This window comes from Balaenoptera borealis, assembly GCF_965194805.1.
Source record: "Balaenoptera borealis genome assembly, chromosome: 10".
Classification (NCBI taxonomy): Eukaryota; Metazoa; Chordata; class Mammalia; order Artiodactyla; family Balaenopteridae; genus Balaenoptera; species Balaenoptera borealis.
Window position 1 is genome coordinate 98,723,734 of NC_138874.1, and position 27,144 is coordinate 98,750,877.

Here is a 27,144-nt window from a genome sequence, read left to right on the forward strand (position 1 = left end):
CCTTTTCTCCACACCCTCTCCAGCATTTGTTGTCTGTAGATTTTCTGATGATGCCCATTCTAACTGGTGTGAGGTGATACCTCATTAAGACAGGACTTATGAGTTCTTTCTTTTTAAATCCTTTCACTCCCCCCCATTGGCTTCTGTGACACAAACTTCAAAAGGCAACAATGTCTAGAAAGTGATTACAAATCCCTAACATTTATTGAGCACTCACCATAATTACATTTCACCAGAGGAAGAAAAGGACATCATCATTGTGAGCATTTTTTTTCCCATTTTATAATCTGGTTTATGGCTGTGGCCTTGAGCTTCACAAACATAGAGCCTCTTTGACATGGTTTGACATGAAACATCAATCTGATACCTAAAGGTTGAAATTCTGCAAGGAGCACTGAGGATTGGGGAAATGGGTGTTATAGGTTTCAATAAGTAAGTAGCATTCCATAGTTCCTTCAGAGGATGACTGATGGCTGGGAGACTGGAGAACCACCAGCCAAAGTTCAGACATGGGCAAGTCTTAGGACTGGTACCGGCTCAAGCAGATGGAAAACAGAAACTACAAAGCTGTTATGTTAGAGTGTGGTTAATAATTTACAAGAGGATGCCCTGATTTAATAAGATGGGATTTAACTGTGAGGTTCTTTAAATGGGCAGCTTTCCTCATGTCTCTAAGTGTTTATTAACAACACATTAGCTAGAGAAGAATCTGAGGGAGCTTAAAAGAGCTTAGAACTAATGTGTAATTATAATGATCCACCGAGAATCAACATAAAACAAAGGGATAGTATTTCTAAAGTGGTTGATTGATGTCAAAAGAAGCAAATGCTCTTGACTTATAAGAACTCGGCATGCAACCCAACCACAGATGGCTTAGGCATAATAAGACGTTATTTTCTTATGAAAATAAAAAGTCCAAGGGTAATGGTAATATTTATCTCACCATATGGCTTGACTCTAGACTCAAATGACAACCTTGCAGTCTCTCTTCTCCGTGGTGGCCCCTTTCTTATCTTGTCATGGCTGTGAGAGTTCCAGGCAGCATCTGTTTATTCCAGGAGAAAAGAAGTAGCATGTCTCTCTCCTGGTCACCTAGGTCAAGTCCTAAGATTAATTCTCATTGGTTCACATTGGTTCTGTGACTATCCCTGCATTCACTTTTTTTGTGGCCAAGGGAACAGAGTGTGCTGATTGGCTCAGGTCTAAGGTCACATGCCCATGTCTGGAGCAGGAGGTGAGGTCAGCTTCATCCAAACCACACTCTCTGAGAGTAGGGCCGCTTGGGATCTCTAGAGGCAAATGGAGAGATTCTTTACCAAAAGAAGGAAAAATGAAAGTTGGGGAACTAAAAAAAAAGAACAAGGTTTCACTATGCTCAGCACATACATGAACTGACTGGGTTACAGTTTCGGTGTAAAGCTAGAACCAAGCAGGATTCTCACACCCATACCTGGGACAGATGCTTTTGTGCCTTCCGCTAGCTGGAATGTTTGGCCTTGCGACAATACAGCCACCAGGAGACTCTCACATATAGCACATGCCTCCACTTGCCACGGGCATCTTCCACGGAGACTTCCAAGCACATTCTTTGCAGGCTAAATCTCTATGTCTTCACATACCTGCCTATGGTGTTACCTTGCCATCTAGTGCCATCCCTGAGAAGTACAAATGAACAATATTGATCTGGTTAGAAAATATAAAGAGGAAGTGCAAACTTTATTTTTTTAATGTTCCAAGATGGAGAGAACAAAGAGCACAAATCAATCTTGTATGGATTTTCCAAGTGTCTGGGATTTAGCATAAGAGTAATCCAATTCAATAATTCAATGCAACCAGGAAAAAGAATGTGATTCTAAGTTTTAGTCTTATTTAAAGTGAATGAGGCCACCAGTTCCCATTTCAACGGAAGTATTTCAGGAAGCTAAGTTTCGTGGGTGAACCCTGCTGCATGTGCGGATTACTGCAGAGGTACGACTTGGTTTCCTAGAGAACAGGGGAGAAACATCGATGGAGGCAGGTAGATCTCTGGCTTTTGTCTTCCCTCCTTTTCACTTCTTCCTTCTCTTTGTACAGAGTTTAGTTGTTCTCGCAAATGCTGCGTTTAGTCTTAGCTCACTTTATCATCTTCTTCTGCTAAAGTAGAGCCGGTCCACACACTCCCAGGCCAAAGCCTTTGACGGGAAGAAGAGACTCACTGCCAAACGTCCAGTAAACGACACCATCCTAGAAAGACTTGGGTGCCCCTGAAGACGAATCAAGAAATGTTTACCTAAGACAGAATGCAGCCTTGAGCCTCAAGATCTCAGTCTTGCCTTGATTCTTCTTAGAAGCAGCAACACAAAATTGTAAATTCTTAATCCCAAATTCATCCATTCAATTCTGCATCAAACACCGCTAAACCATATTTGTTACCATTTCCTCACATTTATCCATATTGCCCTCAAACAAGAAGATTCTCTTTTTATTCCCAGCCATTATTAAAATTTGGGACATATTACCTCCTTCTCAATCATATCACCTCTTTCCAAGATCGTTCTTTTCTCTACTAGTCACCTATTTCCTGAAACCTTACTGCATTTATCACCAGGACCCATATTAATACTTAATCACAAAATTACTTGTTTCCTATATATTTCTCATATTTTTATAAGAAAATGGGTCTAAATTGCCTACTCCTAAAGGGCTGGATCCATTATTTAGTATCTGCCATGATACCTGATTCATACTAATACCTGTTGCTGAAATGACCCCAATTCTTCTCTCAACTCTGCAACAGTTCTCAAGTTGTCATATTTCTCCAAACCTTGATTTCTGGATCCATCTGTTAAGTAGTCCTCAAACTTCAGTGTATCAAGGGTGCTTGTTAAAAGGAAGACTTCTGGGCCCTACCTCAAGAGATTGTATTTCAGTAGATTTTTGATAGATTCAGCAATCTGCCTTTGTAAAATTGCCCCACCTTATTCTGAGGCAGGTGAGCCAAGGACCAAATTCTGAGAAAGGCTTCCAGAGAAGCTTTCCAATTCTATCCAAGGGGATCCTCAGACATCAGGAAGCATTATCTCAAAGAATGAGTTATGCCACATGTGAATGCTTCTGCCTCTGAGGGTGATTTATTGGCCTAAGTTTCTGGCACTGATAAAACTTCCAGTTCGATGATTCAACAGAAGTAAAGCCACAATTTGTGTAGCCAAACTGTACAAGGCTCTCAACAGCATGTAAAAAGGAGATCAGCTGGAATCCGATGGCCATTGATTTATCTAGTAAAGCATGAAATGTGATTACCTTCATTCAGTTGGGGCAGGATGCTGAGAAGTTCAGTGGCTCATCTAGTGCTCATCAGCAGCCGCATGAGACAATCCTCATCAGTGGTCCCCATAAGACCCTAAGTTTGTGACATTCCAGGAACTGGGGACAAAGAAGGCATGTGAACCAGCGTGCGTGTGGCAATGTAACACAAAGGGAAGAGCCTCAAATTCAATGTCTGAAGGTCTAGATTCTTTTTCCTAGTCTGCAAGGAATATTAATAGCTAACATTTGCTAAGCATGCTGCCAAAAGTTTTCTTACTTTTTCTCATTTACTCTGCTAAACAATGTTACAAGGTAGACTCTGCCAATATCAACATCTTCACTTTAAAGTTAAAGAAATCGAGTCTCAGAAGTGTTTCTTACCCATTGTTATACAACTTTAAGTGACAAAATTGAGATTTGAAGCCAAGGAGTTTGATTCCAGAGGTCCAGAAAGCACCTCACTATACTGCCTCTGCCTGAGCCATGTTAAGGACTCAGGCATCCCTTCTCCATGCATCTAAGATGTGTAAGTAGGATCATACCAGCTCTCTTTATTGCATAGGATTGACCTGAGGGTTCAGGTAAAAGGGTAGATATGCAAGTGCTTATGAAGTATGTGCTTCTATGCCAACTGCATTATTGAAAATGTAAATATCTATAGAGGACAGTCTTACGATGTAAAGAATGTGAGCTTCATCTAAGGGTACCAGGCTCCATGGAGGTCAAACTCATTGTTGCTATGCAGCAATGCAAGATTTCCAATATTCCAAAAGAAGCCCTAAATCTGTATATTTATTTGAAATCTTTCGACTTTAAATACTCATCCATTTAAAAAAAAAAAAAAGACTTTGCACATCAATAAAACAGGTCTGGAGGACCCTGGCTTGAGATATATACATACATAAACAGAAGGTCTCATTGTTGAAAGAATGCTTTGTATGAGGAGATAGGGTACACACACACTTGGGTAATTCAGTTAAACTCCCAGTACCTCCATTTCCTATTTTTTTCTAGCTTTATTGAGATATAATTGACATATAATATTATGTAAGTTTAAGTTTAAAAACTTAATGATCTGATGTATGTTGCAGAATACCACAATAAGGTTAGTTAATATATCCATCATCTATCAAAGTTATAATTTTTTGTCTGTGGTGAGAACTTTCAAAATCTACTCTATAAGCAACTTTCAGATATACAATACAGTATTGTTAACTATAGTCACCATGCTGTACATTCCATTCCCAGAACTTATTCATCTTATAACTGGAAGTTTGTACCATTTGACAACCTTCACTCATTTTCCCCACCTCCCATCCCTGACCCCTCGCAATCATCAATCTATTCTTTGTTTCTATTAGTTGGTTTTTTTAGATTCCACATGTAAGTGAGATCATACAGTATTTGTCATTCTCTGTCTGACTTATTTCACTTAACATAATGCCCTAAAGATTCATCCATGTTGTCACAAATGTCAGGGTTCCCTTCCTTTTTTATGGCTGAATAATATTTATATATCTATATCTATATCTACTTCATCCAAGTCCATCCAGCTCCCAAGTCTGACTGCCCATGAAAACCACATGGGAAGTTAATTCACATGGATTAAGCAGAGTGATCCTGATTCACCAGGTCAAGAGAGCACCTAGGAATGTCTGTTTTCAGCAAGCAATCCAAAGTAATGTTGTTGGAGCCACCTGCCTGCAGGTACTCTGTGATTTCTTTTCAGTTTGCTTATCTTGTTACATTCTCAACCATCCCTATGTAGCATATGTGAATTCACACATGAGTAAACTGACGCTTTGAGAGGTCATGTAGCCAGTGAGTGATAAAGTAGAACTGTCAGATATGTTTTACTCCAAAGCTTCTTTTTTTTTTCTCCTTACTTATACTTATTTGTTTTAACATCTTTATTGGAGTATAATTGCTTTACAATGTTGTGTTAGTTGCTGCTGTATAACAAAGTGAATCAGCTATATGTATATATATATCCCCATATCCCCTCCCTCTTGTGTCTCCCTCCCACCCTGCCTATCCCATCCCTCTAGGGGGACACAAAGCACTGAGGGCTGATTTCCCTGTGCTATGCAGCTGCTTCCCACTAGCTATCTATTTTACATTTGGTAGTGTATGTATGTTAATGCTACTCTTTCACTTCGTCCCAGCTTACCCTTACCCCTCCCCATGTCCTCAGGTCCATTCTCTACGTCTGCATCTTTATTCCTGTCCTGCCCCTAGGTTCTTCAGAACCTTTTTTTTTTTATAGACTCCATATATATGTGTTAGCATACGGTATTTGTTTTTCTCTTTCTGACTTACTTCACTCTGTATGACAGTCTCTAGGTGCATCCACCTAACTGCAAATAACTCAATTTCATTTCTTTTTATGGCTGAGTAATATTCTATTGTATATATGTACCACATCTTCTTTATCCATTCATCTGTCGATGGACACGTAGGTTGCTTCCATGTCCTGGCTATTGTAAATAGTGCTGCAATGAACATTGTGGTACCTGACTCTTTTTGAATTATGGTTTTCTGTGGGTATATGCCCAGTAGTGGGATTGCTGGGTCATATGGTAGTTCTATTTTTAGTTTTTTAGGGAACTTCTTTACTATTCTCCATAGTGGCTGTATCAATTTACATTCCCACCAACAGTGCAAGAGGGTTCCCTTTTCTCCACACCCTCTCCAGAATTTATTGTTTGTCAATTTCTTGATGATGGCCATTCTGACCCGTGTGAGATGATATCTCATTGTAGTTTTGATTTGCATTTCTCTAATGATTAGTGACGTTGAGCATCCTTTTGTGTGTTTGTTGGCAATCTTTAAGTCTTCTTTGGAGAAATGTCTATTTAGGTCTTCTGCCCATTTTTGGATTGGGTTGTTTGTTTTTTTGATATTGAGCTGCATGAGCTGCTTGTATATTTTGGAGATTAATCCTTTGTCAGTTGATTCATCTGCAAATATTTTCTCCCATTCTGAGGGTTCTCTTTTCGGCTTGTTTATAGTTTCCTTTGCTGTGCAAAAGCATTTAAGTTTCATTAGGTCCCATTTCTTTATTTTTGTTTTTATTTCCATTTCTCTAGGAGCTGGGTCAAAAAGGATCTTGCTGTGATTTATGTCATAGAGTGTTCTGCCTATGTTTTCCTCTAAGAGTTTTATAGTGTCTGGCCTTACATTTATGTCTTTAATCCATTTTGAGTTTATTTTTGTGTGTGGTGTTAGGGAGTGTTCTAATTTCAGTCTTTTACATGTAGCTATCTAGTTTTCCCAGCATCACTTATTGAAAAGGCTATCTTTTCTCATTGTGTATTCTTGCCTCCTTTATTAAAGATAAGGTGACCATATGTGTGTGGGTTTATCTCTGGGCTTTCTATCCTGTTCCATTGATCTATATTTCTGTTTTTGTGCCAGTACCATACTGTCTTGATTACTGTAGCTTTGTAGTATAGTCTAAAGTCAGGGAGCCTGATTCCTCCAGCTCCGTTTTTTTTTCTCAAGATGGCTTTGGCTATTCGGGGTCTTTTGTGTTTCCATACAAATTGTGAAATTTTTTGTTCTAGTTCTGTGAAAAATGGCAATGGTAGTTTGATAGGGATTGCACTGAGTCTGTAGATTGCTTTGGGTAGTAGAGTCATTTTCACAATGTTGATTCTTCCAATCCAAGAACATGGTATATCTCTCCATCTGTTTGTATCGTCTTTAATTTCTTTCATCAATGTCTTATAGTTTTCTGCATACAGGTCTTTTGTCTCCTTAGGTAGGTTTATTCCTAGGTATTTGATTCTTTTTATTACAATGGTAAATGGGAGTGTTTCCTTAATTTCTCTTTCAGATTTTTCATCATTAGTGTATAGAAATGCAAAAGATTTCTGTGCATTAATTTTGTATCCTGCTACTTTACCAAATTCATTGATTAGCTCTAGTAGTTTTCTGGTAGCATCTTTAGGATTCTCTGTGTATAGTATCATGTCATCTGCAAACAGTGACAGTTTTACTTCTTCTTTTCCGGTTTGAATTCTTTTTATTTCTTTTTCTTCTCTGATTGCTGTGGCTAAAACTTCCAAAACTATGTTGAATAATAGTGGTGAGAGTACGCCAAAGCTTCTTAACCACTACATGTACACAGAACCACAAAGTGTTTCTTGCCTACAAATAACATCCATTCTTAGGATCAAGAGTTCTTGCAAGACACGAAAGAAGTGCCCCCAGGAAGAGAATTGCTCCAGGTCTTTGAGCACCATCTCAGGTAAAGTCTTAAAAGGAAAATTTGTGATTGACAGTCTCCTGCCTCACCCCTGGGCTCTGAGATGGCTTCTGTGAGTATAGAAGTGTAATTAATTCAAAGGACAAGCATAAGGGGGAGGGGAGGAGGGGAGAGAAAACCTGAATGAAATATATTTTCCAAATGGAATAATATCTGATTAATGCCTTGTGCTGCCTACGCATGTTCAGTGAAACTCTGATCTCAGAGACACACAGAGTTTTCTATAAGAAACTGGTTAGGCAGAAATGTGATGACTATGTAAAGCAAACCCAATGATACAAACACAGCCATAGTGACCTATTTCAGAGGAGGGGAAGTGCCCATGATGTTGTAAATTTCAATTTCTGATGCCTCCCTAGCTGTGGAAGGGCAGAGCCGGCGCTTTTTGATGATGAGGCAGCTCTGTTCACCTCTTTAGTTTATTTTCCCCTGCAGGATAGGACAATGAAAATAAGAAAGTCAATTCTCTTTTCATCTCAAGCGAATTGAATTTTGGTAAACTAAAATGGGCTCTGGGTAAGCAAAGATCAGTTCAACCTTGGATCTTTTTCTTCATTAGCAAAAAATCAATGCACCATTGTAACTTCCAGCTCTTTTATGAGAGATACCAGGAGATGCCAGTGAAGCATGCATTACCTTACCAAAATCATGAACAGCTGAGGCAAGAGCCAGTTATTACTTATGTGAATGCATATATATTTTTCATATTAAAAGCATGGCAAATATATTTATCCTTGATAAATTTCATACTATTAAGACCAGAGAAAATGACTCTGAAAAGAACAATGAGACCATTGGGTTGTCCAATTCTTCTGACTCAACTACTTTGTGTCCTTCAGATACAGGAGTATCAACAAAAGAAGTCAGATGAGACAGGCTGTGCTACTTCTCTCTTTACCAAAGTCTTGAGCTGAAGGAAGGCCACATCTTCTAGGAAGGGAGGCTCAGAGAGACGCAGGGAACTGAGATTCTCAGCTTCATATGTGTCCACCCAAATATCTCTATTCCAACTTTCAGGCTCTTAGTCTTTCCAAATCAATACCCTGTCTTGACTTAGTGAGACTGTGAATTCAGCTTAGTTTGTATTTCTTCAACACACACCACAGTTAAATTTAGGGTATGATTTTCAGTGCATTAGACCCACACCTAGATTATTTCTATCTCTAATTTTAGAAAATTGCTTTTATTAAATATAATGTTGCACAATATAATAAATAATTGTACAAAAAGACATTAAATATTAAAAGTAGTAAAGTAGTGGGAGTTTACTGAGATAGCTTCTAATGGGTTTTCCTTTTCTAAAAGGATTCATCATTTATAAGAAAATAGTGAATCCAAGCCCAAATGCACTTAATCATCTGATTTGTTTATAAATAAAAGAGTTGAGCCTTTTGGAATTTCTCACTTGGAAGTCTTTCTGCTTTTACCATCAAACTGACCTGGTGGTAAAAAATAATAATAATTAATTAAATAAATTGTAACTATGTATGGTAACGATGCTAACTAGACTTATTGGAGTGATCATTTTGAAATATATACAAATATCAAATCACGATGTTGTACACCTAAAACGAATATAATGTTATATGTCAATTATACCTCAATAAAAAATACCCCAATTGTTATTTTTAATAATAATAATTTAATTTTAAAAAACCCTTACATGGTGGTGATAAAATATTTTTATGTAAATAACAGTTCAGTTTCCCTATACAGCATGTGAAGGGAATCAGGAAGTGAAAGAAAGCAGGTATGTTATTGCATGAGTTAACTACTATATGTTACCCATGTTCTCAGAAATCCAGACCAAGTAGAAAAGAGGATCTATCTGGAAAGAATGTAAGGCAAAATAATAGAAAGGAAGCAAAAATATGAGTGAAAAAAAACCCCTAGATTTTGAGAGCAAAACTGCAAATTGACAGCACAAAATCTGGGTTTCACGCAAGCTCTTGTTGACAAATAATTATACCAAGATTTTCCAAGTAATTATGAACAATTAGGAACAAGGGCCATTAAAAGTGTCTGGGTGTAAAAACAAAGCATTGGCTGAAAAATTCTGATGAAACATTTGGTGGCTGTGTGTATTTAACAGTTTACTTCCTCAAGTAAATTCTCTGATTGATGATCAAGTTCAGGGATTTTGAAAAAAGAGACGAGGCAGGAAAACAACCTTCTCTGTAAGAGAAACAGGGCTTCAAAACTGCAGGTACTTCCTCCAGATCAAATAACATATTCTTAATCCTTGGAGATAGTGATCTTTCTAGAAAGAGCAATGTGTCCAAACCAGTGAGGGCTGTTCTGAAATCCTGAATGGGAAGATAAAAAAAATGGAAGTGGGTCTCACTTTCCATGTTTGTCACTCTTGGAAAGGGAGAAATTTGGCAGATTCAAAAAAAAAGTTAAGTCCTTCACATTTTCATCTTCTTATATTTATCCTAAATACTTGCTTCTCAGTAGCAAGATTTTTTTCATTAAAAAAAATTATCGAGGGAATTGGATGAAGGTGGCCAAAAGGTCTAAACTTCCAGTTATAAGATAAATAAGTACTGGGGATGTAACATACAACATGATGACTATAGCTAACACTACTGAATGGTATATTTGAAAGTTGTTAAGAGAGTAGATCCTAAGAGTTCTCACTACAAGGAAAAAAGCATTTCTTTCTTTCTTTCTTTCTTTGTTTTTTTTTTGTATCTACATGAGATGAAGAATGTTAACTAAACTTATTGTGGTAGTCACTTCACAGTGTATGTAAATCATGTCATTATGCTGTACACCTTAAACTTATATAGGGCTACATGTCAATTATATCTCAATAAAACTGGGTGAAAACCAAAACAAAACAAATTATCAATTGATCTGGCAGGATTCCTTGAGTTTGGAACCACATGAAGGGGCTAGAATCAAGTCCTCAGTTTTTGCTGGGATTTGGGATTCGGCTGCATCACAGTTGTTCGGATCCAGGGTCCTGGTGGGTGTGTTACTCGATGTCTTCGTGTGCTCCGGCTGCTATAACAAAATACCATAGACTGGGTAGCTATTAAACAACAGAAATTTATTTCTCACAGTTCTGCTGGCTGGAAAATCCAAGATCATGATGCCAGCAGATTCAATGTCTAGAGAGAGCTCATGTCCAGGCTCCTAGACTTGACCTTTTCTCTGTGTCCTCACAGGGGAAAAGGGGTGAGGATGCTTTCTGGGATCTCTTTTATAAGGACAGTAATCCCATTCATTAGGGCTCTGCCCTCATAACTTAATCATCTCTCAAAGGCCCTGCCTCCTAATACCATCACTTTGGAGGGTTAGGATTTCAACTATGAAATCCTATGAATTTGGGGGAACATGAATATTCAGACCATAGCACCAGATCTCATGCTGGTGAGTGCTCAGCTGGTAAAATATACCTTTCAACTACTCCTCTGGAGACTGATAACCTCCATCCACCCAGCCAAGAAATAACAATGTCCTGGCAACCTCCCCACCTATGGATTCACATCCTTGTCCCCACTGATGCTGTGTGCTGACATTCTGTAACCTCCCCTGAGAGGCTCACATGTGCTGAAAGCCAGCACTGGACAAGACTCTGGCTCTGTGGATTCAAAATTAATGAGGCACAAAACCTGCCTTCAAGATGTTCACAATCTTGGGAATTCTCTTGTGGTCCAGTGGTTAGGACTTGGTGCTTTCACTGCCAGGGCCCGGGTTCAATCCCTGGTCAGGGAACTAAGATACCACGAGCTGCACGGTGCAGCCAAAAAAAGAAATGTTCCTGGTCTTCTGAGGACAAGCAGAAGACTGTAATGAAGTAAGAGCTAAGATAAAGTTGTCCTCATGTGATGGGGAGAGCACAGTGGAGGACTGAGGAGGGGGTGGGATGGGGGAAGGCAAATCAGAGAATATTCTTGAAGATGTGTGGTCTGAGTCTTGAAATATGAATAGGAGCTTGTGAGGTAGACAAAGGGGAGGAATAAGATTAATTACAAGAGCCAACAGATGGGAGTGCTTATTATGTTCCAGGCACCCACTAAGTGGTTTGTGAACAGTACCGTATTTAATACCTCAACATCATTATGACGTAACATTATTATTGTTTATCCTCATTGTATGGATAAGGGAGTGGAAGCTCAGGGGAGTAAATGGTAGACATAACGTTCAAACCCAGGCTATCAGGGTCCAGCGCATCTGCTGTTAACAACCTGGGCCCTGCCTTCCATACAATAATTGAGAAGAGGACATGCTAGACAAAGAGAACAAGCCAGGCTCAGGAGAGAGTGATGAGGAAGCAGAGCGAAGCAATAGAAGGACGTGAGAAGAAGGACCATGAGCAACATGTTATGGAACCTGGATTTTATCTGAAGAGCAATGGAGGGCCATTGAATTGTTTCAGTCTTTGGAATGGCGAGGTCAGTTTTGCGCTTAAGATAGCTTCCCCTGGTATAATTTGGATAAGTGGATTGGGAGCAGATGAGAACAGAGTCAGGGAGACAAGTCAAGAGGCTGTTGTGATAATCCAGATAAGAAATGAAGAAGGCCTGACCATAGACGGGGGGGTGACCTGTGGAAACAGAACGTTGACCAGAAGCCACATAGGAGGTAGATTTCATTGGACTTGGTATCTAGCAGGTTCATGGGTGAGTGAGAGAAGGAATCTGGGATGATTTCCAAGTTCAGGATAAGGCAACTGATGAATGGTTGTGCCGTACACTGAGATGTGAAATACAGGGTGAAGAAGAGCAGATATTGGACAGGCTTCTAGCCCACCCAAGTGGAGACACCCAGCAGGAATATGTGGGTCTGGAATTAAGATAAGGGACACGGCTAGTGACTACCATGTTGGCCTGTAAATTTAGCCATTCTCTTTAGAAAGGGATATTGGAGAGGGGATTTAATCACCAGTTGGACAGTCAGATTTTAGATGCCACAAATTTCCTGCACACTTTCTAAAGGCTCAGTAGTGTGTCTGGTTAACACATCTGACTATAATTTTGTCTATAATGATAATGATGACGATGCATGTGGCAATTTGATGGAGAACATGAGCTATAGCCAACTCTTCAATTTTAAAGGGATGTTGGAAGTTTGCCATGAGAATTCAGGAAGACAAAAATTCAAGAACATAAGTGATAAAAAGTTCTCAGTATTTCAAAATATATGTGCAACTACCTGCGCATGTAGTTTGCATGTCTTAGTATGTATATACATATATTCATATATTTATGTGACTTGGTCCACACAGAGAGAAAGGGTTGTTCCTGTTTCCCCACCTGTGCAGGTTATCAGGTGAGCTTCTGCAACCAACTCCAAGCCTCACTCTCTCTCCTAGGCACCTGCTGTGTGGGGCAAGAAATTCACTGTTATCTTTAGAGCAAATAACTTACTGACCCATATATGATTTTTGGCAGACTAGGCAGTATTTTCTTCTTTGCTCAGCCTACACTAACAAATGACTACATTGAAATATTCTTAAAAATAAAGTCAGGGAAAGACTCAGGAGCTGGACGAGTTGAATGTGGAAACGTAACGGGGCAGACTTTGTGCGATGACTTAGACCACTTGAGATTTTTTATAATGTGCCCTTCATGTCCCTCCCAGTTATCTGCAAAAAGTGTGGCTCATTTTAGTACAAATCTCAGTTGGGTGGCAGCAACTTTTCAAACTTTAAAGAAGAGAGAGAGAAGGAAATTTAAGTACTTTTCTGTTTTGAAATATGATCTACAGATACATTTAGATTTTAGGCATAAGTGAAGTAACTCAGAAATGATCATGATGCTGAAGGCTTTCTTTTTCTTTTCTCACATTTACCCTTCTTGCACCACAAGTGAATATTATAAAAGATAAACCTCCTGTTACTGAGAAAATGATCCCACTTGGCATGGTTCGGTTATAACTCTCTGCTAGCCTCTCTGATGTGTGTCCTGGCATGTGATGTATTTCCGATGATGTGATCAGAGCAACGATTTTGTTCAACTGTCAGGCAGAGACACAGTAGGTACTCACTGGCTTCATTTATCCTTCCATTTTCCCTGGATGTAATCTGGAATAGGACATTCACCAATTCCAATATTTAACAAAGATGCCAACATAGAGACTCCTCTTCAGGGAAAAAAATGTCGACCCCAAAACAAAACACACTCATTTAAAATAAAGAAGCACATGCATAAGAATGAAGAGAACTGTTCTGAGGGGAAACTGTGAACTCCCGCCCAACTCCAAAATGAAAATCTAAATTTATTCTACTTATTCAACGCCTTTCTGAGAGCTACGGCTATTCACAGAATAAGGGTGGGGGTGGGGGTCTCTGAGTTTCCAGGTGATTCACTTCTGGCCTCTCTCAAACAGCAAACTGCCCTGGATTAAAATAGAATTCAGCTTATAAGAAGTAAACCACTGGGAATTCCCTGGAGGTCCAGTGGTTAGAACTCTGAGCTTTCATGGCAGGGGGCACGCGTTTGATCCCTAGTCAGGGAACTAAGATCTTGCATGCCGCGAGGCCAAAAAAAAAAAAAAATTAGTAAACCATTGCACCCTCATGAGCGGAGGGAGTCTCACACTTAAGGGTGAGCTGTGCAAACTGACTCTCTTCCAAAGAATACAGTATGGAAAGGGGGGAAAAGAGCAACTTTACAGTGAAGAAACATGGCAGATTATAAACGAAACATCAGATAAAACCCAGCTGAGGGTTATTGTACAAAATTCATTACCAGTACTCACTCCTCAAAACTGTCAAAGTCATCAAAAACATTGGAAGTCTGAGAAACTGCCCAGCCAAGAGGAACCCTTGGAGACATGACAACTAAAGGTAGTGTAGTGTCCTCAATGGGATCCTGGAACAGAGAAAAAGGACATCACGTAAAAACTAAGGAAATCTGAATAAAGTATGGCATTTAGTTAATAATAGTATCAATACTGGTTCATTAATTGCAGCAAATGTACATACTAATCTAAGATGTTATCAATAGAAGATACTGGGTGTGGGATATATGGGAACTTGCCACACTATCTTTGCAATTTTTCTTCTAGTCTAAAACTGTTCTGAAAAAATAAAGAGTATTTTTTTGGACTTCCCTGGTGGTCCAGTGATTAAGACACCATGCTTCCACTTCAGGGGTCGCAGGTTCGATCCCTGGTCAGGGAAGTTCCTCATTACGCGTGGTACGGCCAAAAACAAAAAAAAAGAGTTGTTTTTTTTTTTTTAATTTAAGCACTTGACTTTGCAAGAATGCTGTTGATTGTCCGGTGAAAAGCTAGAGAGAATTGAGGGGATTGTAGTGCCACCTGTGGCCCAGTGGGGTCTCGTCTCCAAGAGAAGTCCCATAGACCTGTAAGCACTATTTTATCCACAAGCCTTGTGGCATGAGGCTAATGTGTAGCTCCAGAAAGATGCCTTCCAATTCCTCCCTGAGAGTCAATCTTTTATAGCTGCTGTTTCACCTGTAATGGCTCTTGACAGAGGTGAAATTAGTGAACACGGCAAATAAAATCCAAAGCATCCCCGAGGCCAGGAAAGGCCTTCTACCCACCCAAGAGTGTGTTCTCTGAGTCTTCTCAAGATTTCTTTTCTTTTTTTTTTTTTTAACATCTTTATTGGAGTATAATCGCTTTACAATGTTGTGTTTCTGCTGTATAACAAAGTGAATCAGCTATATGTATACATATATCCCCATATCCCCTCCCTTCAAGATTTATTTTCTTTATTTGACTGCCATTCCCTGAAAATGATGGAGGATGTTGCTCATCAAATTCTATACAGCTTTCAGATCAGGCCACTGTCCCTCTGGAAAGACAGGATGCTCCCACTAGCAGAGCGAGGGTGGAGAAGGCCAGGGATAGCAGAGCAGCTGTCACAGCCTGGCCTCCTGCTGCTCATAGAAGGTTAAACCTGTGCGTCTGACAATCCATCTTCTTATCTCTGTAGACGAGGAGTCAACAGACCTTTCTATTATATTTCCAAGGAAAGATTGGTTTCAGTTAATACCATGATTTTTAAACAGCAGGTTTTAGCTTTACTACTTCTTTATGATTCTCTCCGATTTAATTATGTCCCATATTTTATTTAGGACCACCAGTGCTGGATCGTGGGGGATACAGAATGCAAGGAACTTTGGTGGTCCAGAAACATCTGACTGCACCTCGGATTCAGTTAATTCCTATGGACCCAAAGCCACTGCACCCAGCAATGAATAAATATCTCTGCCCTGGAATGAGAGGCAAGTCCATGTTCTGTGATCACTGTCTGGGGTTGTCTCTCCTAAGACATGGGGCATTTGGGTCCACTTGCCTTGTCACCAGCTTTATACCCACTTGACCCTCTTGTGCAGCAGTCTGATGTGACATGTATCTTAGTCAGCTTGGGCTGCCATAAAAAAATACCACACTGTGTGACTTAAACTACAGATATTTATTTTCTCACACTTCTAGAGGCTGAAAGGTCAAGGTGCGATCGGGGTTGGTACTGGTAAGGTCTCTCTTTTTTGGATTGCAGATGGCCACCTTCTTGCTATATTCTCACATAGCCTTTCCTCTGATCCTGCATGGGGAGAAAGAGAGAGATCTCTGGTGTCCCTTCCTCCTATAAGGGTACCAGCCCAGTTGGATTAGGGTCCTTCCCTTATGACCTTATTTAACCTTAATTACCTCCTTAAAGACCCTATCTCCAAATATAGTAACATTAGGGGTTAAGGCTTCAACATATGGATTTTAGAGGGACACAATTTAGTCCATAACAATGTGGAAATATAGCACAAATAATTTCAATAATGTAGTAGAAAACTCACTAGCTTTGGAGTGAGAAAAGCTAAGTTTGAAACCAAGATTACTAGAGGGGTCACAAAAAATGAGAGGAATTCACTTGCCTTCTCTAATTTGTTTCCTAATATAAAAAATGAGAATAAAAACAATGCCTATAAATCAGAGTTGTCATGAAACTGAAAATGTGACAAAGCATGTGAAAATGCATTATAATCATTAGTAGCCTTCAATTATATTAAATTATGGGCCCACTGGTTCTGGAAGTAAGTGCTACACAAGTGAAGGATTCAAAAGAAGGATGCAACAGACTCCAGGGGTGCCTCAATCCATAGAGCAACCAGGGCAAGCTCTGGGCATCGCAGAGTGTCACCAGCTGTGCACTTTCTGTATCTCTGCAGCCCCCAAAGAACACAAGCTGCTTCTTCTATCCAAACAGGTTCCTAATATGAAGCTCAGTCAGGTAAACTGTGCACCCCAGGGCGTTTACCACTGCTGATGGAGGGAATTTTGGAAATTAGATTGAGGTAATTGAGCGCTGCCAATTGCCTGGGCCCAAGCTCCTTCTAACTGATACCTCCACTTAAAGGACTGATCAGTGAATGGATCTGATCCCCCAGGGCAGGACCTTTACCTTGAACAAATAAATTTCAATAATAAAGGACAGAATTTCTTTGATCCATGCAAGTCCTGTATCTCCAAGGCCATGCATCCATCCAAGGCAGAGCCAGGGCCTAGTCCCAGGCCTTCTGGTTTACAATTATTCAATGTATTTAATAAACAGTATTGAGCACCAGCTGTGCTGAGTTCCAAGCATACAGCAAGAACATAGCCAGATACTGTTCCTGTCATCATGGAGCTTATACTCTTAGAGGAGACAGATATTGAACAAATAATTATACACATTTTTAAATGAAATAGTTATTGGGTTGGGTTGGCCAAAAAGTTCATTCGTGTTTTCCATAACATCTTATGGAAAAACTGGAACGAGCTTTTTGGCCAACCCAATACTTTCAGAGGTATATGGTGTCCTAGGAGTTTGAGGTGGGTGACCCTGATGACGTAAGTGACATGTAAGGCAAGATCTGGAGGATGAGAACTAGTTAACTAAGAACTGATTGGAGAAGAGAAAGAAAAGTGGGTCAGGTAGAAGTTTCTATGGCAGGAGGGGGCACGGCAAGTGTGAGAGGTCTAGAGCAGAGGGGTGTGTTTGGCGTGCTTCGAGCAAAAAAGAAGAGTGGCTTCTGGTGTTAGATGAGGCTGGATAAACAGGCAGTAGAAAAACTACACAGGCCCTTATAAGTCATGTTATAAATTTGTATTTTATCCTAGGAGCAATAAGAAACCATTTAAGTGTTTTAAGCTGGGGAAAGAAGATGATGTAATAAGATTTGCTTTTTTGGGTAGATCCCTTTGGTTGTAATATGGAATACTGTTTAGATTGGGGAAACATAGATTAGTGAGACCCCTATTAGGAAGCTCTGGCAGCTGTTCTGGCCAGACACCACAGTAGCCTGTCCTAGGATGCCATTGTGAAGATTCATTCATTCATCAAATATCTATTGAGTGCTGCTGTATGCCATTCCTGTGCTGGGACTGGAGATGAACAGAGGTGGAAAGATTTGAGATAAAATTGACAAGACATGCTGATGAAATGGACATGGACTGCAAGAAGAGAGAGAGCTGAAAATAATGTCTAAGTCCTTGACTCATCAGATACAGAACAGATGGTGGAGCTGGAGGGGGCCCATGTTTGGGGAAGAAGAGTGAGCATTTGGACCTGGACATTTTGCGTTTGCAATACCTTTGAGATATCTTGGGGAGATATCAGTGGGACAGCAGGTTAAGAGAGTCCACAGCTCAGAGGGGAGGTGTGTGAGTCCCACATAAGGATGGTGGTAGAAGCCACAGGTGCAGTGAGATCCTTCAGGGCGAGAGCAAAGTGTGAGAAAAGAATAGTGCCTAGGGCTGACCCTCAAAGGGCAACCAGCTCTTAATGGCTGAGGTTAGAGAAAGATGAAACCTGATAGGGAGTCCAAAAAAACAGTAAGAAGAGAGACAAAAGAAAAACTTAGGATAGTGTCAAGTCATGGAAACCAAGAGCAGCAGGAATTGATCTATTGTGGAAAATTCCACTGATGGGTAAAGTAAGAGGAAGACTGAAAAATAATCATTTGATCTGTAACATGGAGATCATTGATTACATTAGTGAGAACTATTAGAGTGAAGGGACAGTCGCCAAATGGGAGTGGGAAGAAAAGTGAGGGTGAGGTGAGGAAGTAGAGAAAATTCTCTAGAGACCTTTGGGTCTGAAGAAGTGGGATGGGTACCTGGATGATTTTCCTACTACAATGCACAGCTTTGCTTTGGCTCTGATAGTCGGAGATTTCTACCTCTATATTCCCTGCTTCACAAAAAGCACATGCACTCAGACCTCAGGTGTCACAGGGGGATCCCTAGGGCTCAGCTCAGAGTATCCACTCTGGCTCTGAAATACAGGTGAACACACTGCATTTGTCAAATCACCTCATGAAATAAGGCCCCAGGAAGGCCATGGCCCACAGTCAGGAAGCTATTTGGAAGGGTTCTAAGGGTGAGAAGAAAACATTTGACAGCCTGTATCTTTATTAAGAAAATCGCTGCTTTGGGTAAGGTTTCAATATGAGCAAACGTTTCTGTTAACGTAGGTACATTGGCAAGTAACAAATCCACTGTTTGACATGGCAAACGATGGTGATAGATCTGTGTTCCTAAATACTAAACTTTATTAACTGAAGCTGTCTCTTTCTTGAAGCATTAACTCACTGAATTGTGCCACTCAAATAAAGTGCCTGAAGCAGACATATATTCCTTGTGATCTCACAAACCAGACTTCTCTATAGCTCCTTTTTGCTTTAATGCATGAGCTTTAATGGTGGTAAAAAGTTGCAAACTGTCTTTTGCCACTTTTTGGTGGCAGTAATTTAGCATCTAATGAGCAAAACTTGCAACTCATGCCCCGGGCAGTGCAGAAGCTCGGGAACTAATGCTGGGGGCGAAAATGGGAGAGACTTTATAAAGGGAACAAATGTGGCTCAGACATGGAAATCAGGCTGAGAAAACAGGCGCCTGAGTGTGCCTGGGAAGGAATACAAGAAGGGAACTTTAAAGGCAGGTCATTTATGCATATTAGACTAAAAAGGGGCAGCTAATGCCACAGGAGTGATAAGAATAAACTAATAATCATAATATTGATAGTAGAACACATATATCAAGTGCCACATAGTGTGCCCCATGTACTGTGCCAAGGGCTTTGCCAGATGATCTCATTGGGTCATTACAGCAATCTCATGAGCTGTTCAAAGAAACCAACTGCTCTGAACTTCAGTTTATAAACTTTCAAAATAGAAATTAGAAGGATGGCTAAGGTCACAAAGCTAACTTCAAGTTTTAGAGACAGATTTTAAATCCAGGTGCATCTGACTCATGAGAACAAGGCTTTTAACAATTGCGTCAGGGACTGGATGAGAAATAAAGAGATCTGGACTTTTTCCCACACGTGGCTACAAATGAACTACATAACTCAGAACCAGAAAGGTAAAGTAACTTTTTCTGAGTTTCACATCTACAAAATGAAGAGTTTGGACTAGGTGAATTCTCTACTCCTCTCCAGAATTAACACTGCCATTCTCATTGGCCTTCCTACCTAGAAATTGCCTGAACTGTGGTTTGTAAACCTCTAGTGACAGAGCAGACAGTTTTAAAGATGGTCCATGCTGTTTAAAGAAGAGAAAACACAGTTTGTGCCACAATCATTGTGAAGTTGAAAGATCCAGTAAACCTTCTTGAAGTTTTAGCTGCACTAATCACACACCCATCCTCTCCCCTCATTTCTAGTCAACTGATAACAGAAAGTTAAAAACAAATAAACATGAAATTGATTTCTGTGCCAACTTTATTACTGGTAAAACTGCAATGGAGAATACTTTGTGACCCCCTATTTCCCATTTTGTTCTTTTTTATTTTAACAGCATAATGAGATATAAAAAGGCATACACTGTACATATTTAAATTATAGCATTCAAAATGTTTTGACGTATGCATACACCCATGAAAACCACCAACACGATCAAGATAATGAGCATATCCATCACCCAAAAACTCTCTAGTGCCCCTTTGTAATTCTCTCTCCTGCTTATGTTTTCCCTGCACCCTTCCCCTAGGTAACCACTGATCAGCTTCCTATGGCTATATTTGCATTTTTGAGAACTTCATGTAGATGGAATTATAAGGAATATACTCTTTTTCTGTGACCTCTTTCCTTTGGTGTAATTGTTTTGAGATTCATCCATGTTGTGGTATGTATCAATAGTTCATTCCTTTTTATTGCTGACCATTCCATTATAGGACTTTAACAAAGTTTTTTATCCATTCATCTGTTGATAGACACTTAGGTGTCTATCTTAGGTTTCCAGTTTGGGGGTATTACAAATAAAATTGTGTATATGCAAGTGGTTGTATGGTTAGATGCTTTCATACCTAGGAGTGGCATGGATCCTATGATAGGAATACATTTAATTTATTAAGAAACTGCCAAACTATTTTCCAAAGTGTGTGTACATTACCAACAGCAGTGCCTGAGACTTCCCATCCCCCGCATCCTCAGCACCACTTGATATAGTCAGTATTTTTTATTTTAGCTGTTCTACTAGGTGGTATCTCACAGTGGTTTTAGTGTACATTTCCCTAATGACTAATGATACTGAGCATCTTTTAATGTCCGTACTTTACATCAATATATTCTCTTTCATGAAGTGTCTATTCAAATCTTCACCACCCCCCTTTTCCAATTTTATCGAGATGTAATTGACATACAACATTCTGTAAGTTTAAGGTGTACAACATAATAATTTGCTACATGTATATATTGCAAAATGATTCCCACGATAAGGTTAGTTAACACATCCATCACCTCACATAGTTACAACTTTGTGAGTTCATCTTCATTCATTTTCCCCACCCTCTGCCACTGGCAACCATCAATCTGTTCTCTGTTTCTTTGAGTTCAGTTCTTTAAGATTCTGCATATAAGTGAGATCATACAGTATTTGCCTTTCTCTGTGACTTATTTCACTTAGAATAATGCACTCAAGGTACATCTGTGTTGTCCCAAATGGCAGGGTTTCCTTCTTTTTTATGGCTGAATAATATTCACTGTATATATATATACCACATTTTCTTTATCCATTCATCTATTGATGGATACTTAAGTGGTTTCCATGTCTGGGCAATTATAAATAATGCTGCAATGAACATGAGGGGGGTTGCAGATATCTCTTCGATATAGTGATATTATTTCCTTTGGATATATACCCAGAAGTGGAATTGCTGGATCATATGGTAGTTCTGTTTTTAATTTTTGGAGGAATTTCCATACTATTTTCTATAGTGGCTGTACTAATTCACATTTCCACCAACAGTGCACAAGTGTTCCCTTTTTTCCACATCCTCACCAATTCTTATCATCTCTTGTCTTTTTGATAATAATCATTCTAACAGGTACAAGATGATATCTCATTGTGGTTTTGATTTGCATTTCCCTAATGATTAGTGATGTTGAACACCTTTTCATGCACCTATTAGCCATTTGTATGGATTCTTTGGGAAAATGTCTATCCAGATCCTCTGCCCATTTTTAAATTGGATTTTTTGTTTTTTCACTGTTGATCTGTATGAGTTCTTATATATTTTGGATGTTAACCCATTATCAGATATATGATTTGCAAATATTTTCTCCCATTCAGTAGGCTGCCTTTTCATTTTGTGGATGGTTTCCTTTGCTGTGCAGGAGCTTTTTAGTTTGACGTAGTCCTGCTTGTTTACTTTTGCTTTTGTTGCCTTTGATTTTGGTGTCAAATCCAAAACAAGCATTGCCAAGACCAATGTCAAGGATATTACTGCCTATGTTTTCTTCCAAGAGTTTTATAGTTTCAGGTCTTAGATTCAAGTCTTTAATCCATTTTGAGTTAATTTTTGTGTATGGTGTAAGAGGGGTCTAGTTTCATTCTTTTGCATGTGGTATCCAGTTTTCCCAACACCATTTATTGAAAAGATTATCCTTTCCCCATTGTATATTCTTGGCTCCTTTGTCATAAATCAATTGACCACATATGTGTGGGTCATTTCTGGGCTTTTTATTCTGTTCTGTTGATCTATGTGTCTGTTTTATGCCAGTACCATACTGTTTTCATTACTATAGCTGCAATAGTTTGAAATCAGGAAACACGATGTCTCTAGCTTTCCTCTCCTTTCTCAAGATTGCTGGAGCTATTTGGAGTCTTTTGTAGTTCCATACAAGTTTTAGGATTGTTTGTTCTATTTCTTTGAAAAATGCCATTGGAATTATATATATATATATATATATATATATATATTTTTTTTTTTTTTTTTTTTTTTTGGTGGCATCAGGTCTTAGTTGCAGCATGCAGGACCTTTCATTGCGGCGCGCGGGCTCTTCGTTGCAGTTCGTGGGCTTCTCTCTAGTTGTGGCGTGCGGCATCCAGAGCTCATGGGCTCTGTAGTTGTGGCACATGGACTCTCTAGTTATGGCACGTGGGCTTAGTTGCCCTGCAGTGTATGGGATCTTAGTTCCCCCAGCAGGGATCGAACCGACATTCCCTGCATTGCAAGGTGGATTCTTAACCACTGGAGCACCAGGGTAGTCCCTGCCATTGGAATTTTGATGAGGATTGCATTGAATCTATAGATTTCTTTGGTTGGTGTGGACATTTTAACAATATTAATTCTTCCAATCTATGAGCACAGAATATCTTTCCTTTTATTTCTGTCTTCAGTTTCTTTCATCAATGTCTAATAGTTTTCAGTGTACAGATCTTTCACATCCTTGTTAAATTTATTCCTACGTATTTTATTCTTTTTGATGCAATTGTAAATGGGATTGTTTTCTTAATTTCTCTTTCTGATAGTTCATAATTAGTGCATAAAAATGCAACAGATTTTTGTATATTGATTTTTTTTTTTATATTTTTTTTTTATTTTTGGCTGTGTTGGGTCTTCGTTTCCGCGCGAGGGCTTTCTCCAGTTGCGGCGAGCGGGGGCCACTCTTCATCGCGGTGCGCGGGCCTCTCACCGTCGCGGCCTCTCCTGTTGCGGAGCACAGGCTCCAGACGCTTAGGCTCAGTAATTGTGGCTCACGGGCTTAGTCGCTCCGCGGCATGTGGGATCCTCCCAGACCAGGGCTCGAACCCGTGTGCCCTGCATTGGCAGGCAGATTCTCAACCACTGCGCCACCAGGGAAGCCCCTGTATATTGATTTTGTATCCTGCAGTTTTACTGAATTCATTTATTAATTCTAACATTTCTTTTTTTTTTTTCTTTCCTATCTTCTCTGGCTAGTATTTCCAATACTCTGTCAAATACAAGTAATGAGAGCAGGCATCTTTGTCTTGTTCCTGATCTTAGAGGAAAAGCTTTCAGCTTTTCACCATTGAATACGATGTTAAATGTGGCCTTATTGTATATGGGCTTAATTATCTTGAGGTACATTCCCTGTATACCCACTTTACCCACTTTGTTAATCCTCTAGCTGCTTTTAAGATTTTTCTCTTTTCATTGGTTTTGAGAAATGTGATTATAATGTGCCGTTGTATTGTTTTCTTCATATCGTTTGCACTTGGGGTTTATTGAACTTGTATCTGTTGATTTACAGTTTTTATCAAATTTGGAAAAATTTTAGTCATTATTTCTTCAAATATTTTTTGTCCATTTCTCCCCCTATTTCGAAGAATCCAATTACATGTATTTTCTGCCACTTGAAGTTATCCCACAGCTCACTCACATTCTGTTTATTTGCTTTTGCACTCTTCTCTGTGTTTTATTTTGAATACTTTCCTATGTCTTCCAGTTTACGAATCATTATTTCTGAAGTGTATGATCCACTGTTAATCCCACCCAATGTATTTTTCATCTCAGACATTGTAGTTTTCATCTCTAGAAGTTTGATTTACATCTTTTTATATCTTTCACATCACTACTTAACATGATTAATCTTTTCTCCAGCTTCTTGTGGAGTACAGTTACAGTAACTGTTTTAATGATCTTGACTGCTAATTCCGTCATCTGATAATTTCTAAGTCAGTTTTGATAGATTGATTTTTCTCCTCACTATAAATTTTATTTTCATGCTCCTTTGCATATCTAGTAATGTTTGGCTGGATTCTGACCTTGTGAGTTTCCCCTTGCTGGGTGCTAGATAGTTTTGTATTCCTATAAATATTCCTGAGCTTTGTTCTGAGATACATTTACATTACTTGGAAACAGTTTGAGCCTTTTGGATCTTGCTGTTAATCTTTGCTAGGTAGGACCAGGGCAATGTATAGTCTGGGGCTAATTTTGTTCTGCTACTGGGGGGATAATCTCTTGAGTACTCTAACCAGTGTCCTATAAATTATGATGTTTTTCCATTTGACTAATGAGAGCAAGAACTATTCCTGGCTCTGTGTGACCTCTGGACATTATTACCTTTAATCCTCTTGGATACCTTTTGCCCTGGCCTCTAGTCGTTTCTTTACACACACATGCTGATTGGGACTCAGGTGAAGAAACCAGGGGACTCTACAGATCCCTACAGACCTCTCTGGAGTTCTTTCTCTGTGACGCTCTCTCTAACCAAGCTCTCTGCTCTGCAAACTCTAGTCACCTTGGCCCTCTTTGTTTCTCAACTTCATCTTCTCAATTCAGGGAGACCACAGTGCCCTACCTGGGGGTCTCCTCTGCCTACAATGCCTGGAAACTCTCTACAGGCAATAACTTGAGTCCATCATAGGACTCATCTTATTTGTTTCCTGTCTCTCAGGCATCACTCTTCTTCATTGTCCAATGTCCAATGTCCAATATCTTGAACACTGCTGCTTTAAATTTGTGTTCAGTCTTTTTGTTGTTGTTTCAGGGTACATCCAGCCCCTGTTACTCAATCTATGCTGAAAGTGACCATTTTTAATATACCGTAATTAGTAATAGCTGTATTACAATAGAGCAAAATACAAGTGGTAGAATTCTTAACACCTTTTTGTAATTCCTGAACTTGACATGAAAACGTTGCTCGTGTCATATGCATCTGAATACCTGCTCTAAATCAGTCACTATGTTAGACCCAATTTGTGTTATATTTTACTTTAAATATACATTATCACAAATTTATAAATAAAAAATGACCGCTTTAAATAATAAAAAATAAAATAAAATACGAAAAATATATGACACCCAATTAGTAAATAGCAGAGAAATGATGGAGTAAACTCAGACCTGTCTAACTTCAAATCCTGCCACCCTTTCAGAAAGACATGCTACCACCAATGTGTTCATTTGATGAACTGGTTGAAATGATTGTAATGTGTTCAGTCTGTGCCAGACTTTGTGGTAATAGAGATGATGGGTATTGTCCTAGCGCTCAGGTAGCTTATAGGCTATTAGAGAATGGAACACAAATGTAAAATAACTGGAAAAGAAAGGAATTGCTAGACTATGTTCTATACTTGTGAATGAAAGCCAATGAACGACAAAAAAAAAAAAAAGAAATTTAGAAATTGGTACCTTCTCACGCTTTCTCTGCCATTGTGATGTGTGCAACTGACTCCCTTCCTGGTCACGTCTTCTACTGGACTTTCAGGATCAAGCAATTCCTGGCCAAGAAGCAAAAGCACAATTGTCCCATTCTCAAATGGATTCAGATGAAACTCATAATAAAATCAGGTACAATTCCAAGAAGAGATATGGAACCAAGCTACTTCTTCGCTAGTAGTTTGGTTCCATAATAAATACATGAGATCTTTTGTTTGGAAAAAAAGAGAGAAATTGATGTCTTCTCCTTTCTGCCTTTCAGCTATGATTTTTGGCCTGAGGCTGTGCATTCTCTGTTAAAGAGTTATGTCCTCCTCATTAAAACAAATGTCTTTTTTTATTAGAAAACCATGTTCACTAAGTCTGACTTATTTTGGGGACCACTCGGTGTCTCTGGGAAAAATAAAAGTGTACGATGACCTTGCAAGTGGAGCTACCATTGGGTGGTGAGGGTGACCTCCTTGACCTTTCTTAGTGAGCCACATAGAGTGCCAGAAAGGACCAGGACTGTGGAGTCAGCCAGATGTGGATTCGAATTTTAGTTATCTCATTTACCGGCTTCTCATCTTTGAGAAGATGGCTGATGCTTTCTGAGCCCCAGTTACCTTACAGTATCTACCACCCAGGATTGTTATAGATATTAAATATGGAAATTAAGTGCTCAGCACAAAAGAGGCACTCAAAAAATAGTGGTGGTGTTGACTGGTGCTTCTTTCCATTTGTAGATTTTGGGATAAGAAGCAACATCCTGGCAACTAGCAGCTGGCCTGACTCACAGTAATATGGGAATGGTTTTAACTGAGGCCAAAGCATAAAGCTCCACACTGGGTAATAGACATTATTTCTTAAGAATGTTCACTCACGTTTGTAAATCTGAGCTGTCATATGGGATAGGTGGGTAGCAGTGATTCCCATCGCCTGCCTTTCCTCAGTTCAGTGCCCAACTCAAGAAGGTTCCCCCACCATTTGGAATAAGCTAGAATGCCCCTTTCTAAAATTTAAGGATTTCCACAGTTAATCATAGGATCAGAAAATGTGCGTGCTGGAGAGAGAAGTAAAGGGAAGTCTAGCACAACCTGAGTTGCATAATCTTAGTATCTTGAATGGCTAACAGAATCTGACAAAGGTTGGGTTGTAATCAATGTAATCAATATTGATTGTTGGATATCTACTAGCATTGCCCCCTTCTCCTCTCAGAAATCAACTCAGAACAATAAGAAGCA

General features: G+C 39.4%; 1 long non-coding RNA gene across 1 annotated transcript in view; it reads left to right on the forward strand.

Annotated features, from left to right (window-relative positions):
• The window catches only part of LOC309636199, an 81,899-nt gene that overhangs the window by 53,282 nt on the left and 1,473 nt on the right, over window positions 1–27,144 (forward strand). The window contains exon 3 of the long non-coding RNA XR_014249294.1: window positions 15,616–27,144. This exon is cut by the window's right edge and continues 1,473 nt beyond it. This is a non-coding gene — a long non-coding RNA (uncharacterized lncRNA). The remainder of the gene's footprint in view (window positions 1–15,615) is intronic.